The 20,822-nt window shown below is 40.2% G+C and overlaps 1 long non-coding RNA gene across 1 annotated transcript; it reads left to right on the top strand.

Annotated features, from left to right (window-relative positions):
• The first annotated feature begins 1,517 nt into the window (after positions 1-1,517).
• On the top strand, positions 1,518-15,828 carry LOC122705561. Its single transcript, XR_006344137.1, has 4 exons — positions 1,518-1,529; positions 14,773-14,925; positions 15,045-15,143; positions 15,769-15,828. It is a non-coding gene; the product is annotated as an uncharacterized LOC122705561 (long non-coding RNA).
• Positions 15,829-20,822: the final 4,994 nt, after the last annotated feature.

Here is a 20,822-nt window from a genome sequence, read left to right as displayed (position 1 = left end):
GGTTGATTCCTCCAGTTCCATTCTTCCTTCTCAAGATTACTTTGGCTATTCGAGGTTTTGATTAAAACTCTCCAGAAAGCAGGAATAGAAGGAACATACCTCAACGTAATAAAAGCTATATATGACAAACCCACAGCAAGCATTACTCTCAATGGTGAAAAATTGAAAGCATTTCCCCTAAAATCAGGAACAAGACAAGGGTGCCCACTCTCATCACTACTATTCAACATAGTTTTGGAAGTTTTGGCCACAGCAATCAGAGCAGAAAAGTAAAAGGAATCCAGATAGGAAAAGAAGAAGTGAAACTCTCGCTGTTTGCGGATGACATGATCCTCTACATAGAAAACCCTAAAGACTCTACCAGAAAATTACTAGAGCTAATCAACGAATATAGTAAAGTTGCAGGATATAAAATTAACACACAGAAATCCCTTGCATTCCTATACACTAACAATAAGAAAACAGAAAGAGAAATTAAGGAAACAATACCATTCACCATTGCAACAAAAAGAATAAAATACTTAGGAGTATATCTACCTAAAAAACAAAAGACCTATACAAAGAAAACTACAAAACACTGATGAAAGAAATCAAAGAGGACACAAACAGATGGAGAAATATACCGTGTTCACGGATTGGAAGAATCAATATTGTCAAAATGGCTATTCTACCCAAAGCAATCTACAGATTCAATGCAATCCCTATTAAGCTACCAACGGTATTTTTCACAGAACTAGAACAAATAATTTCTCAATTTGTATGGAAAGCTACTGTTTTAAGGGGGCCTGTTCTCCAGGTTGTTCGGAGTGGGTGGGGCAAGGAATTTTGGAAATCGGCCAGAGGCTGGACTGGTTGGGAGCTGGGTATAATCAGCCTTAATGTCCATTTTTTTCTTTGGGTGAGAGAGTTCTTTGTTTTGCATAGAATGGTGGGGCGGACCTAGAGGGGAGTTTTAATTCCTGGCTATTTTGAGCCATGTAACTTTCCTTCAAGAATCACTTATGGAACTTAATAAAAAAATACCAGCTCTAAAAATTAAAGCCTATTAAAAAAACCCACCACCTTCCCAAGCACCAATCCAGACCAACTAAATCGTAATCTATAAGTATGGAGCCCACATATCAGTATTACTATTTTTTTTTTTTTAAGTTAAGGCCTTATTTTTTTAGAGCAGTTTTAGGATCTCAGCAACACTGAGGGGAAAGTGTAGATATTTCCCGTATACCTCTTGCACCCACACATGCATAGCCTCCCCCACTATCAACACCCCCCACCAGAATGGTACATTTATTAAAACTGATGAACACACAGTAGCACATCATAATCAACAAGGTTCATAATTTAAGGTTGTTCTTGGTGTTTTGTTCCATAGGTATAACCCAAATGAACTTTTTGGCCAACCCAATATCATAACATGTATCAGTCATTATACTGCCCTAAACTATGTGCTCTACCTATTAAGTTCTGCCACCCCTGGAAATCACTGATCTTTTTTTTCACTGTCTCCATAGTTTTTCCTTATCCAAAATGTTATATCCAGAATCATGCAATATGCATCTTTTTCATATTGACTTTTTCCATGTACTCATATGCATTTAAAGTTCCTCCATGTCTTTTTTTTTTTAATGACTTTATAACTTATCTTTAAGCTTTGAGTAATATTACATTATATGGATGTACCACAGTCTATCCATTCATCTACTGAAGTACATTTTAGTTTGTTCCAAATTTGGGTAATTATGGATGAGGCTGCTATAAACAGCATGTGCAGATTATTGTGGACTTAAGTTTTCACAGTATTTACTTAAATTTTTACATAGTTCTTAGGTACAGCCAAGGTTGAGACTCATTGAGTTACATCATAAAAGACTTTTTCGTTCCATGTCACTCAACAACTATTTTGTGAAAAGCTGCTTTGCTGGCTGATATTTCAATGTAATGACAATTTGGAGCATGCTTTAGTCTCTCATTTCAGAAGACAAGATTGATCAAAGAGGAGAAATACTGGAGCTTAATTAAACTTACTAAATATAACTGCAGTTGCAAATTAAAAAGTCTCAATTTCAGTAATAAAGAATTAGATCTTATATTCTAACTTGTAAGAATACCCATGTTCTATGGCTGAAGCAGAATAGCAGTTTCTAGAAAATATATATAAGCCGTTATATATAAGTACATGCATTTTATATCTGTATGATATACCAAAGCAGGTCTGGTAAGTCACACCCTGCTCTGAATTGTTATTCAAGGCATGAATGAGGGTACATAAAGAGAAAGCAAGTCATTTTCATTAGTGTCAGTTGGTGTTTTCCAGAAACCATATGTACTAGGGGAAGTGGGGAGGGATGTGGGGGAGGCATGGGAGTTGGGGATTAGAAGGGGAAACTGGAGGCTCAGGCCCTGAGCAGTGGTGTTCCCCTCCTGCTGCTCACCATGGCCAACAGTGAGGCCTGTGCCTTGCTCTTCTCAGCACTGGGAGATGTGGCAGCTGAGCCAATCACCACCTACCATGGCCTGGCCAGATGGAAGGAGGGTAGGACCCATCAATACTGCCCACATTCTCCCAGGCAAAGAACTGGTCTCATCCCAGGCTGTTGGGGTCCTTGCCCCAGCAGGATCCAGGGGTACCCTCAGAATGAATGGCGTGGGCAAGAGAGAGAGAGAGAGAGAGAAAGAAAGAAAGAAAGAGACCAGACCGTGATGTGCAGCAGAGTCTGGCAGTTGCTTTATTTTTCACCGTAGCCTTTATACCCTAAGTTGGTACATTTCTAAGGGGGAGATAAGCATACAGACTTAGTTTAACATTACATCAGCTTGTCCTTTACGAAACCAGGTGTTCTCTGTATATTTTTTGTTTATGAGAGTCTTTTCCCATAGATTTTTTATACATTATCTCTAGCCTTGAGCTTAGCAGAAAATAGAAAAGTGGCAGTCTCTTGGTACAGCAGTAACATAGTAGAAATACAATCCTGTTAACACAACAGTCAGTCTTTTTGCAGAAGTTCTCAGCTAAATTTATCTCAGAAGTTTAGCACACAAAGACTCTGCGGCTCCGGTGAGGCAGCCCCTGTTTAGCACTCCTGGTTAAAATTAACAATTATATTTCTAAACTCTTATTTTTCTAGATCTTCAACTATATTAACAATAGTTTTCACTGTACAACCTCAGCACATTAACATCAATCAAACGTTGATCCAATACCCACTTTTAAAACAACACTTTTTGTGTTCTCTAATAGGGCTTCCTCACCCCCCAAAGGGCTCTGTGCCTATTAGGGCCTTTTTTAAGGTTAATCTCTATGTATGATATCTTTTGGCTTTCAGGCCTGTTGACAATTTATGGCTTGCACCTGGTGTAACTTTAAGCAACTTCAGTAGTCGACCCTGTCTTTTCTGTGGTTAATCTATTTTCTTTCTATTAGGTGTCATCTCCATGGGAACTATATAGGATTACATTTTTACAGAACAGAAATGCGAAGGACTGCAAAAACAGCAGATATAGCACAAAACAGGCTCTTAGTCTAAAAGTTAACTACCTGCAAGAAGTCACCAGCTAATCTCTTGCAATGGGAGCACACATTTATCAAACAAGCCAGAATGCCGGCAAAAAGGGTTTGAATTGAAGCATTTCTTTCATCCCTGGCCCCTTCACAGGGTACCAGCGTCTAGGAGATTTATTAATTAGGGTTTTAAGTTGGTCTTTATTCAATGAAAGAGGAGCAGGAGAACTCTCGGCAGGCAACACAAGAATCTGCAGCAGGGCAAACAAGAACAACAGCAGAAAAAGGGGGGAGGATGCAGCGTGGGGTAGAGGCCGAGGCCAACCTGGAGGGTCCCTTGTATCCTGAATGGCCTTGCGTGTCAGGTCTTTTCCTCATGACCTCGTCATGGGTGGGATCTCCCACAATGGCTCCCGGCACCAGGCTATGCTGGTGAAAGGGCCCAAGGAAGCTGTCGCTCAGTTTGGAGCAAACTGATTATTTGAAGAATTGTTTTGCTAATTGATAAATGAACTTTTTTCTTTCAAGAAATTGATTTTATAATTGTTCTAAAATTGCCACCCTTATCAGGTGGTGCTAGTTGTAAAGAACCTGCCTGCATTGGCAGACAGGAGACATGAGACTTGAGTTTGATCCCTGGGTCAGGAAGATCCCCTGGAGGAGGGCATGGCAACCCACTCCAGTATTCTTGCCTGGAGAATCCCATGGACAGAGGAGTCTGGCAGGCTACAGTCCACAGGGTCTCCAAGAGTCGAGCACAACTGAAGCGACAACAGACATAACACACACATCATCAAGTAATGAAAATAAAGAAAAAATATTATAAACTTTTGCAATCTCTCATAACAGGATTACCACCTTTTGGATCCCACTGGATTCTCTCAACCCATCATTCTCCATTTTATGTTACAGAACTCTTTGTTAAATAGATTCTCCTTGCACTTCCTTGTAATTTCCCACTAAGGAGAATTTAGAAAGATTCAAGAAACTAGAGAAAGACAGCACAGGACTGGATGCAAGTTTTAGAACTGCAGGGCAGCCTGAGAGAACCCCATAACTTCACTGACCAAAGCAAGTGATACTGAGAAAGAGCTGTAAGGTGGGAGCTGGGACTTAAGGCAGTAAACCACAGTAAAGGGAGAAAGAACACCTGGAAGAGAGAGTCTAAGAAATACAGAAATGCAGGTCAGAACTCAACAATCTTAACAAGAGCTGCTCTGTTGACCCAAGGACCCATAAGGAAACATCAAGAGATGAGGCTGTGACAGTAACTTAGCAGTTTGTGGATAATATTCCTCAAGAATGGTGCTCAGATCTTGGCAACGTGGCAGTCGTCCTGCTCATTCGTTTCAGAGCATCGTTATTTACTATCTCAGGTATTCCACGCTGAGGTGCTACCTCTTATCCCATTTTACATAGGCTTAAAACCATATTAACCTTTTAACTTTTTTCTCAACCTCTCTAAGCAGATTAACACCAACAAGAAAAGGTCCAGAAATGTATACAACAGTCTCTTAACAATATTTACATAGGGACAGGGGCCAAGATGTCAGGAGAACATGAAGACAGAGTTTTAAAATATAATTCTACATACTTCTTTTATTATTTGAATGTATGTTCATAATTTTTGAAAAACAGAAAGTCTGCTTAGGCAAAAAAATCCCAAAACCAACTTGTGAATTCCACCGTCCAGAGATGATGTTCATTTTGGTATGATTAGTTTTAAAAAATAGTTTTACTTATTTACTTTGCTGCACCAAGTCTTGGTTGTGGCACACAGGATCTTTGATCTTCACTGTGGCATGCGGGATGTAGTTCCCCAACCAGGGATTGAGCCTTGGTCCCCTGCACTGGGAGTGTGGAGTCTAGCCACTGGACCACCAGAAAGTCCCTAGTGTGGTTAGCTTTTCAGGAGATTTTAACTTTTGTTCTATCTTTTTAAAAATGGTCATTGTTATTATTTTTAAATTTTTGTAATAATTGTTATATCTCACTTTTTTTTTCACTGCCCCAGTGAAAACATGGCATAAAAGGAAACAGCACAGCGGAGGCAAATGTTCATATCTAGTTTTTGTCAACAACTACTGTCCCAATATATTTGGGCTGTCACTTTTACTTGGATTTCTTGTATTTTAAACTTGAGGTAAAACTCAAAGCCTTTAATAAAATCAGCATTTTGTCTGTGATGTAGCCATCAAGATTTTGCCTCACTTTTTCCTTGAAGTCTAGGCTTTTACAAAAATAAAAAAACCTAAAGACTAAAATTGGGGTCCCAGATATCTTAAAAGAAATCAAGTTATATGTGAGTACCATAATTGGAAACGTTATGCATTAAAAAATATTCTGATACTTCAGAGAGCACAAGAAGGGTTTAATAGAAAAAAAAAAACCAAGTAGTAAATGTAATTACAAATCACAGTTTGATCACATATCAATTACGTAAGTGAAAGTCACTCAGCCGTGTCCAACTCTTTGGGACTCCATGGACTATACAGCCCATGGAATTCTTTAGGCCAGAATACTGGAGTGGGTAACCTTTTCCTTCTCCAGGCGATTTTCCCAACCCAGGGATCGAACCCAGGTCTCCTACATTGCAGGCAGGTTCTTTACCAGATGAGCCACAGGGGAAGCCCAAGAGCACTGGAGTGGGTAGCCTACCCCTTCTTCACTGGATCTTCCCAACCCAGGAATCGATTCCAGGTCTCCTACACTGCAGGCAGATTCTTTACCAACTGAGTTATGAGGGCAGCCCAAGTACTTACTATGCACTAAATTCCATATATCTCCTCTCATTAGTTGGATACAGAGTTATTCATCTTCCTTAGTTCCCCACAACACAGATGATCACAAATTCTACAAAACTACAGCATATTAAAAAGCAGAGACATTACTTTTCCCACAAAGGTCTGCCTAGTCAAGGCTATTTTTTCAGTGGTCATGTATGGATGTGAGAGTTGGACTATAAAGAAAGCTGAGTGCAGAAGAATTGATGCTTTTGAATTGTGGTGTTGGAGAAGACTCTTGAGAGTCCCTTGGACTGCAAGGAGATCCAACCAGTCCATCCTAAAGGAGATCAGGCCTGGGTGTTCATTGGAAGGACTGGTGTTGAAGCTGAAACTCCAATACTTTGGCCACTTGATGTGAAGAGCTGACTCATTGAAAAGACCCTGATGCTGGGAAAGATTGAGGGCAGGAGGAGAATGGGACGACAGAGGATGAGATGGTTGGATGGCACCACCGACTCAATGGACATGGGTTTGGGTTGGCTCTGGGAGTTGGTGATGGATAGGGAGGCCTGGTGTGCTGTGGTTCATGGAGTCGCAAAGAGTCGCACACATCTGAGTGACTGAACTGCATTGACCTGAAGGAGATGTTAATATTTCTATAGCACACAGTCCCAGCTGAAGACCGCAGTGATGTGCAATCTTCCCCTCCCCCATGGGCCACTTCCTCTTTTTACTGTTTTTCACTTAGAAAACAGAGAGGACTCTTGATGCCACACAATGCCATTCTGTTACTTGAAGTGGTTTTCTAGGTATATTAAGCTGTCTGCAACTGTGCATACCATTTTCCTCATCTGAAGAGTCAGTGAATGTCTTATGACTTGTTCTTGCAGAAGCGGGCCCTGAGTCAAGGATCTGGATGTATTAATCTGTGATTTAGGGCTTCCAGGAGAAACTAAAAAGGGCGTGGGGATGAAGGATAGGAAATGAGAAGAAGCCAAATGAGGGTGTGGTTTCAAAAACCCTACACTCAACCTATGCCCATGGGAGCTCAGAACACAGGAGTGCATGGCAGAGATTGTCCTGCCTTGTAGCAAAGAAGCTGGCCTTTGGTATTCCATATCAGCCTGGCTTTGCTTGGACACAGCCTGGACGATGTCAGGAGTGTGAAGAAGGGTGAAACATAGAATGCCAAGGTACTGCCAGCTCACTCCAGTGCCTGAGGGTAATTTGCAGCCCTAGGGATAATGCGCATGTGCTAACTGATAGCAGCAAAATATGAAAAAGCTGGGGACGGACTCACCGACCATGGGTGGAGCATCAGTTTGCTACTGTGGGTTTCCTGTAAACTTCCTCTGCTGGGTGCACAGCACATGTAATCACAAACTTTCACTGTAAGTTATAAGTTTCTGACCATAAAGAAGGCAGAGTGCCAAAGAATTGATGCTTCCAAATTGTGGTGCTGGAGAAGACTCTTGAGAGTCTCTTGGACTGCAAGGAGATCAAACCAGTCAATCATAAAGTAAATGAACCCTGAATACTCACTGGAAAGAATGATGATGAAGCTGAAGTTTCATTGCTTTGATGCGAAGAGCCGACTCACTGGAAAAGACCCTGATGCTGGGAAAGATTGAAGGAAGAAGGAGAAGGGGACGATAGAGGATGAGGTGATTGGGTGGCATCACCAATTCAATGGACAAGAACTTGAGCAAACTCCGGGAGATGGTGAGGGACAGGGAAGCCTGGTGTACTGCAGTCCACGGGGTAGAAAAGAGTTGGACACAAGTTGGTGACTGAACACCAAAAACAAAGCATTAAAGTGTGAGTGAATGCCACTGAACTCAGACTTGAGTTTAAATCCTAATTTCACAAATGGAAAGGGAAAAGTCATGTTTTGTTTAAGTTTTAATTCTAACTCCACAAAAGAAATTGGAAAAGTCATTATTACTGTCTTGATTCTTTGTCACCATATCCATAAATGGGAGAATCATCTTTACATCAAACGTTTACTCATTTATTTGGTCAATCATTCATTCAGTGAATATGGAGTGTCTACTCTGAGTCAGGTTCTGTTCCAGGGTTATTCTGAGAAGGGGACTGTGGTAAGAAGAGCTCCGTAAAATGTAAAGCTCTAGGCAACTGCTTTATTTCCAGTGGTTATTTATTTTCACAGCTCACTAGAACACATAAAATTGCCTAAAACCACAGCAGGAGATACAAGGAAAAACTTCTTCATACAGAGCTGGTGGGGGAAAAACCAACAACAACTATAGAGTTGTTTCCAGAGTGTCTAGACCTGCCTCTGTCACAGTTCATCCTTTTTCAAATCTCTTAACATTTCTTACGATTGGTCTCCCTATCTATAAAATGAAGAGTTCTCAGCTACTAACCAGTGATTACCTGTTAAGAGCTCTAGGAGAGGGAGTTAGTGGTCAAGTTCAGGGCTGGCAGACTGAGGCGGGCACAGTCCCTAGGACTCCAGTGTGGATTAGAGGCTTCAACTCCAGTCACATCTAGCACCTCCTGTTTATAACAACTGTTTAATGGTAATCTTTTTACTAATTTGATTATGAAAGCTAAGCAACTTAGTACGTGAATGCTCTAGCCTGGCTGCACTGGCTACTGTAATGAAGTGTCAGATGCTCACAACTGGTCTAGGATCTCTGTCGCCCATGACACTGACGACTGAGAACTGCTTTATACGCATGGCTCCAGTCCAGACACGGTATTGCTTGCTGTGGTATGATTCTTTGAAATGGTGAAAAATCTCTAGGTAAAAAACCAAAAGCAAACAAACAAAAACCCCAAATATATATCTTCCTTTGAGTTGCCTAGTAGTTGCCTTCTTGGAAAATTCAGCATATATGGGTCTGGCATAGTAAATGATCAGTAAATAATCAAGGAAGAAAATTAAAATAATTGCAAAACAAAACTCACCTCATCATGTGATTGTAAAGCCCAGATTACAAGCAGGGTTTTCAAAGATGGAGAGGAAGAAAGAAACAGAGTGGGTGTATAGGCTGGGGTCCCTGGCTCAGCCCTTAAATATCTAGAGGGACCCCATCAACGGAACAAGCAAAGGCAGCCCTATTAATTTTCAAAACTTCTCCCAGAGAGACTTACTGCCATTAGGAACCAGTTTTCCAGAAAGTGAGAGTTGCTAATCTAATGACTAGGGGGAAGAAAAAAAACAACCAAGGCAACGAACTTGGCCCCTCCCCTTTCTCAGAAAACGAAACTTCAGAGAAAGACTCCGGACTGCAAAGTCCCCTTTCTAACCTGAAACAGCGCTTTCTGCCCAGAGACTTGTGACAAGCTACCACGGGCTTGGATTTTGATTGGGCAGTTGATAAACTAAAATAACGGGTTAAAGGGAGAGAAAGCCTGTGATTTCTGCCAGCCAGTTGGTGGGAATGGGGGCCCTGACTCCGGCTCCGTGACCTTGGCTCTGTTCTCCTCTGGGCGCTGCCGCCAGCCTGGCGCGCTCACCGTGAGCCCCCACGCCCGCCCGCCCCGCGCTCTGCTTCTCCCTTTCTGCCCCGACCTCTGGCTCCGCGGTACTCTTTTCCCGCCCCGGGTAGCCAGGCACCCGGGCTCGGCTTGTTCAAGCTCAGTCTCGAGCAGACCATCAAGCCGCGGCGAGCCAGAAACTGGCAGCCGCTGGGGCGCAGGCTTTCTCTTCCGTTCTCACAGGACCGCTACCCAGAAGGGGCAGGGCGGAGCAGGAGACAGCACCACGGTCGTTGACAAGCTGCTGGGTGCGTGGGTGGGGGTTGAGGACGCCGGGCACTGCTGTGCAGGGCTGCCTGGTGTCACCCCAAGGGTTCTCTTTTCCTGGGCAGAGCGGAGAAGGGACAGGCTAGTCACGAGGTCAGTGGTCTGTCGAGAGACAGGCGTTTGTGGGTCCAAGATAAGGACCACCTCAGTCAGCAGGTCAGCGCTTTAAGTAGAGCCTTAATCACTGGGCACTGCTCCCTTCTCTGGGCTCCCACCATTTTCCTCTGGGCACCACACTTCCTCACTAGGTTCAAGGACTTGTATCTAAATCTAAATATCTCACACTGTTGTGTGTATCATTTTTGTGGCATCTTAGGTGTTTTTTTTTTTTTGGTTAAAGCTTTATTAAGGAATAATTCACAAACTGTAAAATTCACCTATTTACAATGTACTTCAGGGGGTTACAGTATATTCATGGAATTGTGAAACTATCTTCTCAATATTAAAACATTTTCATCACCTCCAAAAAGAAACACAGTACCGATTAGCCATCACTACCCATTTCTCCCCAACCACTCCCAGCCTAAGGAACCACTAATCTTTCTGTCTGGATGGATTTGCCTGTTCTTGATAAATCATATAAATGGAATCATACAGTATGTGGTCTTCTGTGACTGGCTACTGTCACTTGTTATATAGTATTTTCAAAGATCATCCATTTTAGCAACTACTGGCACTTTATTTCTTTTTATTGCTGAATAATATTCCATTGTATATTGCACTACATATTGTTTAGTCATTCATTAGTTATTGAGCATTTTGGTTGTTTTGATTTTTTGGCTATTAAAAAATAATACTATTATCAACATTTATATGCATGCATGAACTGAACTGATGTGTGCTAAGTCATTTTGGTCATGTCTGACTCTGTGTGACCCTATGGACCGTAGCCTGCCAGAATCCTCTCTGTCCATGGAATTCTCCAGGCTAGAATACTGGAATGGGTTGCCATGCTCTCCGCCAGAGATCTTCCTGTCCCAGGGATCGAACCTGCATCTCTTATGTCTCTTGCACTGGCAGGCAGTTTCTTTACCATTAGCACCACCTGGGAAGCCCCATCAATATGCATGTTTTCTCTTGGGTGGAGTGGAATTCCATCTAGGAGTGGAATTGCTGGGTCATATAGTAACTATATCTTTAACATTTTGAGGAACTGCCAGGCTGTTTTCCAAAGGTGCCACACCATTTTACCTTCCCACTAGAAGTATATGAGAGTCCCAATTTTCCTACATCCTTGCCAACACCTTGTTTTCTTCCCATTTTATTGTGATATAACTGACATACAGCACGTTAAGTTTAAGGTATTATATCACAATATGATTATGACAGTAAGTTTAGTGAACATTCATAATTTCATATAGATACAAAATTAAAGAAATAGAAAAAATGTTTGTCTTGTGATGAGAACTCAGGATTTTCTCTCTTAACTTTTATATATAACATCCTACTGTTCATTATATTTATCATGTACATTTAATCCCTATACATATAACTGGAAATCTGTACCTTTTGACTACCTTCACTGAATTCTCTCTTCCACAACCCCCTGCTTCTGATTAACCACACATATGATCTCTTTTTCTATCAATTTATTATTGAAGTATAATTGACAATGCTATATTAGTTCCTGTTACACAATGTAGAGATTTGATGTTTCTATTCACTTCAAGATAGTCACTGTGCTTATACTGTCAGCATACAAAGATATCACATAGCTATACTATACATTTTATACCCATGACTTATTTTGCAACTGGAAGTTTGTACCTCTTAATCTCCCTCACTGATTTCTTTCCTCCCTTACTCCCTCCTTTCTGGCAACCACTAGTTTTTCTCTGTAATTAAAATTGTTTCTATTTTGTTAAGTCTGTTCATTTGTTCTGAAGTTTAGATTCCACATATAAGTGAAATCAGACAGTATTTGTCTGTCTCTGACTGATTTCATTTAGTACAACACCCTCTAGGTCCATCCATGCTGTCACAAAAAGCAAGATTTCATTCTTTTTTATGGCTGAGTAATATCCATTATATAAAAATACATGCCACAACTTCTTTATCCACTCATCTATTGATGGGCATTTAGGCTGCTTCCTATCTTGGCTGCTGTGAATAATGCTGCAATGACAGAGAGGGACATATACCTTTTCTAATTAGTTTTCTTTGGATAAGTTTGTTTTCTTTGGATAAATACCCAGGAGAGGAAATGCTGGATTATGAGGTAGTTCTAGTTCTATTTTTCATTTTTTGAGTAATCTCTATACTATTTTCCACAGTGGCTGTACCAATTTACATTCCCAGTTCACAAGGGTTCCCCTTTCTCTACATCCTTGCCAACACGACTTATTTGTTATCTTTTTGATACTGGTCATTCTAACGTGTGACGTGATATCTCATTGCAGTTTTGATTTGCATTTCCCTGATGATTACTAATGTTGAGCATCTTAAGTCTGTAGCCATCTGTATGTCTTTGTTCGAAAAATGTCTATTCATATTTTCTGATCATTTTTAAATCAGTTTGTTTCTTTTTTATCTTTTGTTATGTAAGTCCTTTGTATACTATGAATTAACCCCTTATTGGATATAAATTTGCAAATACCTTCTATTCAGTAGGTTGCCTTTTCATTTTGTTAATAGTTTCCTTTGCTATGCAAAAGCTTAGATGAAGTCCCATTTGGATATTTTTGCTTTCATTTCCTTTGCCTGAGGAGACATAGCCAAGGAAATATTACTAAGAGTGATGTCAGGCAGCTTACTGCCTTTATTTTCTTCTAGCAGGTTTCTGGTTTTAGGTCTTATATATAAATAAGTCTTTAACCCATTTTGAATTCATTTTTGTGTATACTGTGAGAAAGTAATCCAGTTGTTTTTTTTGCATGTAGCTGTCAAATTTCCCCAACATCATTTACTGAAGAGGCTATCTTTCCCCTACTGTACTATTCTTGCTTCCTTTGTCCTAGATTAATTGCCTATAAAATGTGGGTTCATTTCTGGCCACTGTGTTCTATTCCTTGGTCTATTTGTCTGTTTCTATGCCAGCAGCATACTGTTTTGATGACTGTAGTTTTGTAGTAGAGTTTGAAATCAGAGCATGTGATACTGTCAGCTTTGTTCTTCTTTCTCAAGATTATTTTGGCTAGTCAGGGTCTATTATGCTTCCGTACAAATTTTAGACTTATGTGAAGAGTGCCACTGGTATTTTGATAGGGACTGGACTGAATCTGTATATTATTTTGGGAAGTATGGTCACTTTAGCAATATTAACTCTTCAAATCCACAGACACAGAGTATCTTTCCATCTGCTTATTTCATCTTTGATTTTTTTTTTATCACTGTTTATAGTTTTCTGAGTACAAGTCTTTTATGTCCTTAGATTTATTCTTAGGTATTTTATTCTTTTTGATAGGACTGTAAATGGGGCTGTTTTCTTTCTTTTTTTCCTCCAGCATCACAGCAGGGTTTAATGTTTCTTTGGGACTGTTTCCTTAATTTTTCTGACAGTTCATTGTTAATGTATACAAATGCAACAGATTTCTGTGTATTAATTTCATATCCTGCTACTTTACCAAATTCATTGATGAGTTCTAGTAGATTTATGGTGGTATCTAGGATTTTCTACATATAATATAATGTCATCTGCAAACAGTGAAAGTTTTACTTCTTCCTTTTCAACTTGGATTTCTTTTTTTTCTTTTTCTTGCCTGACTGCTATAGTTAGGACTTCCAATACTACACTGAATAAAAGTGGTGAGAGTAGTGGTGAGAGCAGCCATCTTTGTCCTATTCCTGATCTTTTAGCTTTTCATTAGCGAGTATAACATTAGTTGTGGGCTTGTCATGTATGGCCTTTATTATGTTGAGGTATATATTCCCTCTATACCCACTTCATTGAGTTTTTAATCACAAGTAAATGTTGAATTTTGTCAAAATCTTTTTCTGCATCAATTGAAATTATCATATAATTTTCATTCAGTTCAGTTCAGTTGCTCAGTTATGTCTGACTCCTTGAGACCCCATGAACCGCAGCATGCCAGGCCTCCCTGTCTATCACCAACTCCTGGAGTTCACCCAAACCCATGTCCATTGAATCAGTGATGCCATCCAGCCATCTCATCCTCTGTCATCCCCTTCTCCCCCTGCCCTCAATCTTTCCCAGCATCAGGGTCTTTTCAAATGAGTCAGCTCTTTGCATCAGGTGGCCAAAGTATTGGAGTTTCAGCTTCAACATCAGTCCTACCAATGAACACCCAGGACTGATCTCCTTTAGGATGGACTGGTTGGATCTCCTTGCAGTCCAAGGGACTCTCAAGAGTCTTCTCCAACACCACAGTTCAAAAGCATCAATTCTTTGGTGCTCAGCTTTCTTTATAGTCCAACTCTCACATCCATACATGACCACTGAAAAAACCATAGCCTTGCTTAGATGGACCTTTGTTGAGAAAGTAATGTCTCTGCTTTTCAATATGCTGTCCAGGTTGGTCATAACTTTCCTTCCAAGGAGTAAGCATCTTTTAATTTCATGGCTGCAATCACCATCTGCAGTGATTTTGGAGCCCAGAAAAGTAAAGTCTGTCACTGTTTCCGCATCTATTTGCCATGAAGTGATGGGACCGGATGCCATGATCTTAGTTTTCTGAATATTGAGCTTTAAGCCAACTTTTTTACTCTCCTCTTTCATCAAGAGGCTCTTTAGTTCTTCTTCACTTTCTGCCATAAGGGTGGTGTCATCTGCATATCTGAGGTTATTGATATTTCTCCTGGCAATCTTGATTCCAGCTTGTGCTTCATCCAGCCCAGTGTTTCTCATGACGTACTCTGCATATAAGTTAAATAAGCATGGTGACAATATACAGTTAATGATGTCCTGTGAATGCTGACCCATCCGTGCATCTCTGGGATTACCTGATCATGATATATGATCCTTTTAAGGTATTGTTGAATTTGATTCTCTAATATTGTATTTTGTAAGGATTTTTACATCTATGTTTGTCAAGGATTTTGGCCTAAAATTTTCTTTTTTTGTAATATTTATTTGGTTTTGGCACCAGGATGATACTGGTCTTATAAAATGAGTTCAGAAGCACTTCTTCTCCTGCAATTTTTTTCGAACAGTTTGAGAAGGATAGGTGTTAACTGTTCTCTAAATGGTAAGTCATCTGGTCATGGGCTTTTTTTTTTTGGTTGGGAGCTTTGGAATTATTGATTCAACTAATTTCATACTAGTAATTGGTCAGTTCATATTTTCTCTTTCTTCCTGATTCAGTCTTGGGAGGCTGTACATTTCTAGGAATTTTTCCATTTCTTCTAGGTTGTCCATTTTATTGGCATATAATTGTACCCAGTAATCTCTTTTTCATTTTGGTTTTCATTTATTTGGGCTCTCTCTTTTTCCTGATGGGTCTGGTTAATGGTTGATCAACTTCGTTTATCTTTAAAAAAAAAAATTCTGAAGTTTCATTGATCTTTTCTGTTTTTCAAGTCCCGATTTCATTTATTTCCACTCTGATACCTTTATGATTTCTTTCCTTACACTAACTTTCGAGTTTTGTTTATTCTTCTTTTTCTAGTTCCTATATATATAAAGTTAGGTTGTTTATTTGAGATTTTTGTTATTCCTGGGGTAGGCTTGTATCACTATAAACTTCCCCCTTAGAACTGCTTTCACTGTGTCCCATAGATTTTTGGATCACTGCGTTTTCATTTTTGTTTGTCTCCAGGTACTTACTTTAAGATGTGATAATTTTATTTATTTATTTTTGGCCATGTTGCAAGGCATGTGGGATCTTAGTTTCCGGAACAAGGACTGAACCCGCATCCTCTGCATTGGAAGCACAGAGTCTTAACCACTGAACCACCAGAAGTCTTGTCTCCAGGTATGTTTTTAATTTCTTCTTTGATTTCTTCAGTGATCCATTGATTGTTTAGTAGCATATTGTTTAGCCTCCATGTGTTTTTTTCCCCTTGTAGTTGATTTCTAGTCTCATGGCATTGTGGTTGGAAAGATGCCTGATATGATTTCAGTTTTCTTAAGTTTGTTGAGACTTCCTTTGTGGCCTAGTACATTATCTATTCTGGAGAATGTTCCACGTGCACTTGAAGGAATGTGTATTCTACTGCTTTTGCATGGAATGTTCTATATATATCTGTTCAGCTGTTTTAATATAGTGTTTAAGGCAGTGTTTCCTTATTGATTTTCTGTCTAGATGATCTACTGATGTATGTGGGGTGTTAAAGTCCCCTACTATTATTATGTTACTGTTGACTTCTTCCTGTATGTCTGCTTATATTTGCTTTATGTATTTAGGTGCTCTGTGTTGGGTGGACACTTGTTATCTATTTTTTTTTTTTTTTTTTAAATTTTTGGCCATGCCATGTGGCTTGTGGGACATTCGTTCCCTGACTAGGGATCAAACCCTGGGCCAATGGCAGTGAAAGCAGTGAGTTGTAACCACTGGAGCACCGGAGAATCCCCATATCTATCTTTTTAATTATAGTCATCCTAATCGGTGTGAAATGGTATCTAACTATGGCTTTGATTTGCATTTACCTTATGATGATTAATGATGCATTATTTTTAAATTACAAAATAATTTTAAAGAAGTATTTTCATGCTGAGGTTTTGAGAACTTTAACTATCTAGGTCACATGTCCCAATATCACAGAGACTAGACTCAAACCAAATCTTTCTATGGCTAATGCTTGGGCTCCATACCCTCTTTTCTAGAACAGAATCTAGGATAAAACTTCACTAGCTGCCTCTGTTGGAAAGGGAATCCTGGTCAAGATGAACCTCTGCATGGACTAATTGGTTCATTCATTTCTTATTTACTATTAGAAACTCAAATATACAAAGAGCTTTTTAGTCTCTCCATTTTTACTCTGAAAAGAAAAAAAAAAGTGTTTTCTTGAGATCCTCATAATGGATCTTGGATGAAGCAGTGACCCTTTCTCGTTGGTTAATGATTTTGTGCTTCTCTTTATGTTAGTGCCGCCTGTGCTGAGCAGCAGGGGAGGGCCTGCAGGGCGGCCTTCTGACCGTCAGCTGCCAGTGGTAGAAAAGAATTCTAATAGTGTTATATCTCCTGCTCCAGTAGCCGCTGGAAGACAGGAATATACAATGGGGAAAAACAGTCTCTTCAATAAGTGGTGCTGGGAAAACTGGAGAGCTAGTGTAAAAGAATGAAATCAGAATACTTCCTAACACCAAACACAAAAATAAACTCAAAATGGATTAAAGACCTAAATGTAAGACCAGAAACTATAAAACTCTTAGAGGAAAACATAGGCAAAGACTCTTTGATATAAATTGAAGCAAGATACTCTATGACCCGCCTCCTACAATAATGGGAATAAAAACAAAAATAAACAAATAAGCCCTGAAAAGTGAAAGTGTTAGTCGCTCAGTCACATCCAACGCTTTGTGACCCACGTAGCCTTCCAGGCTCCTCTGTCCATGGGATTCTCCAGGCAAGAATACTGGAGTGGGTTGCCATTTCCTTCTCCAGGGGATCTTCCTGATCCAGAGATTGAACCTTGGTCTCCTCCATTGCAGGCAGATTCTTTACTGTCTGAGCCACCAGGGAAATTAAACTTAAAAGCTTTTGTACAGCAAAGGAAACCATAAACAAGAAGAAAAGACAATCCTCAGAATGGGAGAAAATAATTGCAAATGAAGCAACTGACAAAGGATTAATCTGCAAAATATACAAGCAGCTCATGCAGCTCAATATCAGATAAACAAACAACCCAGTCAAAAAATGGGTAGAAGACCTAAAAAGACATTTCTCCAAAGAAGACATACAGATGGCCAATAAGCACATGGAAAAGATGCTCAACATCGCTCATTGTTAGATACAATGAAAAGTGAAAGTGAAAGTCGCTCAGTTGTGTCCGATTCTTTGTGACCCCATGGACTATAACAGTCCATGGAATTCTCCAGGCCAGAATACTGGAGTGGGTAACCTTTCCCTTCTCGGTCTCCTGCACTGCAGGCAGATTCTTTGCAAATTAAAAACTACAATGAGGTATCACCTCATACAGTCAGAATGACCACCATCAAAAAATGTACGAACAATAAATGGGGGACAGGATATGGAGAAAAGGGAACCCTCTTCCACTGTCAGTGGGAATGTTAACTGATACAACCATATGGAGAACAGTATGGAGATTTCTTTAAAAACTAGGAACAGAACTACCGTATGACCCAGCAATCCCACTACTGGGCATATACCCTGGGAAAACCATAATTCAAAAAGACACATGTACCCCAATGTTCATTGCAGCACTATTTACAATAGCTAGGACATGGAAGAAACCTGGATGTCCATTGACAGGTGAATGGATAAAGCAGATGTGGTACATATATACAATGGAATATTATTCAGCCATAAAAAGGAACAAATTTGAATCAATTCTAGGGAGGTAGATGAACCTAGAGCCTGTTATAGAGTGAAGTAAGTCAGAAAGAGAAAAAAAAAATTCTGTATATTAATGCACATATATGGAATCTAGAAAAATGGTACTGATGAATCTATCTGCAGGACAGGAATAAAGATGCAGACATAGAGAAGAGACTTATGAACACAGCCAGGGAAGGAGAGGGTGGAACTAATTGACAGAGTAGCACTGGAACAGATACACTGTCATATGTGAAACAGCTAGCTAGTGGGAAGCTGCTGTATAATGCAGGAAGCGCAACCCAGTGCTCTGTGACAACCTAGAGGAGTGGGGTGGAGGGTAGGAGGGAGGTTCAAGAGGGAAGGGACAAAAAAAAAAAAAAAAAAAGAGGGAAGGGACATATATATATATACTTACGGCTGATTGATGTTCTTGTGTGGTAGAAACCAACACAACATTGTAAAGCAATTATCCTCCAATTAAAAATAAAAATAAAAATTTTTTGATAGTATGATAGACCCATGTTGTTAAAAAGATGAATAAGATCGTATCCAAGATGGTAAAGAATCCACCTGCAATGCAGGAGACCCCAGCTTGATTCCTGGGTCAGAAGATCTGCTGGAGAAAGGGATAGGCTATCCACTCCAGTATTCGTGGGCTTCTCTGGTGGCTCAGCTGGTAAAGAATCCACCTGCAATGCAGGAGATCTGGATTCAATCCCTGGGTTGGGACGATCCCCTGGAAAAGGGAAAGGCAACCCACTCCAGTATTTTGGCCTGGAGAATTCTGGGTCGCAAAGAGTGGGACACGACTGAGTGACTTTCACTTTCACTTGTAAGAAGCTCACAACTAGGGGGGAAGAGATGTGAAAACAGTTATAATACAAAGAAAGAAAGAATGTAGTGAAGGGCCCTGCTGGTCCAGTAGTTAAGAATCTGCCCTGCAATGCAAGGGACATTGATTAGATCCCTGCTCTGAGAAGATTCCATGTGCCAAGGGGCAACTAAGCCGGTGCTCCACAATGCTGAAGCTGTGCCCTGGAGCCCAAGAACCGCAACTACTGAGCCCACGTGCCACAATGACTGAAGCCTGCCCGCCTAGAGCCCCTGCTCTGCAACAAGAGAAGCCCCCATAATGAGAAGCCTGAGCATCGCAACCAAGAGTGGCCCCTGCTCGCCACAACTAGAGAAAACCATGCAGCAATGAAGACACAGCACAGTCAGTAAATAAAAAGATCTTTAAAAAAATAAATAATAATGCAGTGAAATAAACTCTATGACAGAAATTTCTGCTAGGTGCTGCTGGGGCATAAAAGAGGAAATAACTGACTTCTCAGTAGCTTCCTTGGAGTCTCGAAGATGGAAAATTGAACTTTCAATTTATATTAAGTTCCATTGGGGTTCTTGAAGATTAATAGCTCTTGTTAAGATTAATACCTCTTATAGGTACTTATATCTCTTGTTATAGTTCAAGACAAAGTTAATTTGAAGGGGCATTATAAACTATTTTCTGCATCAATGTTAGTGCAATAACAATAACAATAGCTATGACTATTTATTGGGTGCTTACTATATGCCAGATACCGCTCAGTACTTTACATAAATTATCTCATCTAATCCTCGAAACAATCCTATGAGGTATGTATTACTGTCTCTATTTTTTTTATTTATTTAAAAAATTTTTTGGCCTTGCCACATGACTTGTGGGATCTTGGTTCCTCAACCAGGGATGGCACTTGTGTCCTCTGCAGCAGAAGGGCAGAGTCCTAACCACTGGACCACCGGGGAACTCCCTATTATCTCCATTTAACATATGATAAAATTGAGGCTTGGAAAAGAAAAGCAACTTTGGCTTATGACTATATTTTCGTTTTCCACTCCCCCCCCGCCCCGATTACCAATTACATGGGAAAACCTGGTATGTAGTTTAAAAATTTTTTTATTAGTGTATAATTGCTTTACAATGCTGTGTTAGCCCCTGCTGTATGACAACATGAATCAGCCATATGTACACATGTGCTCCCTCCCTCCGGGGCCTCCCTCCCACCCCACTGCCCCATCCCACCCTTCTAGGTCATCACAGAGCTGGCATGCAGTTTGTTAAACATCACTGTCTACTGCCCCCTTGCCCAAAACTTTATTTTTGAATAGTGAAATAAAATCTTGAAATGCCTTTTTGTGAGATTTTGGACCTCTTGCTAAATAGGTTTTGGAATTACAAACTTTGGAGGTGGAAGGGAAGCCTCAGGAATTCATATTTTACAGATGGAAGAACTGATCCCAGAGGAGTTAGACATCTTAGCCACGGTTACTCATCGTTCTGGAGGGAGACACGGCTTGTCTCTCCTAACCCACTATTCTTGCCCCAGGGCCAAAGACTCAGGAATGTGCTGACTTCAATGTTTAGTACAATCATCTTTACTAAGCATT

This window comes from Cervus elaphus, chromosome 12 (assembly GCF_910594005.1).
Source record: "Cervus elaphus chromosome 12, mCerEla1.1, whole genome shotgun sequence".
NCBI classification, from domain to species: Eukaryota; Metazoa; Chordata; class Mammalia; order Artiodactyla; family Cervidae; genus Cervus; species Cervus elaphus.
Note: the sequence above shows the minus strand (reverse complement) of the source record. Positions and strands in the feature narration are given on the sequence as shown.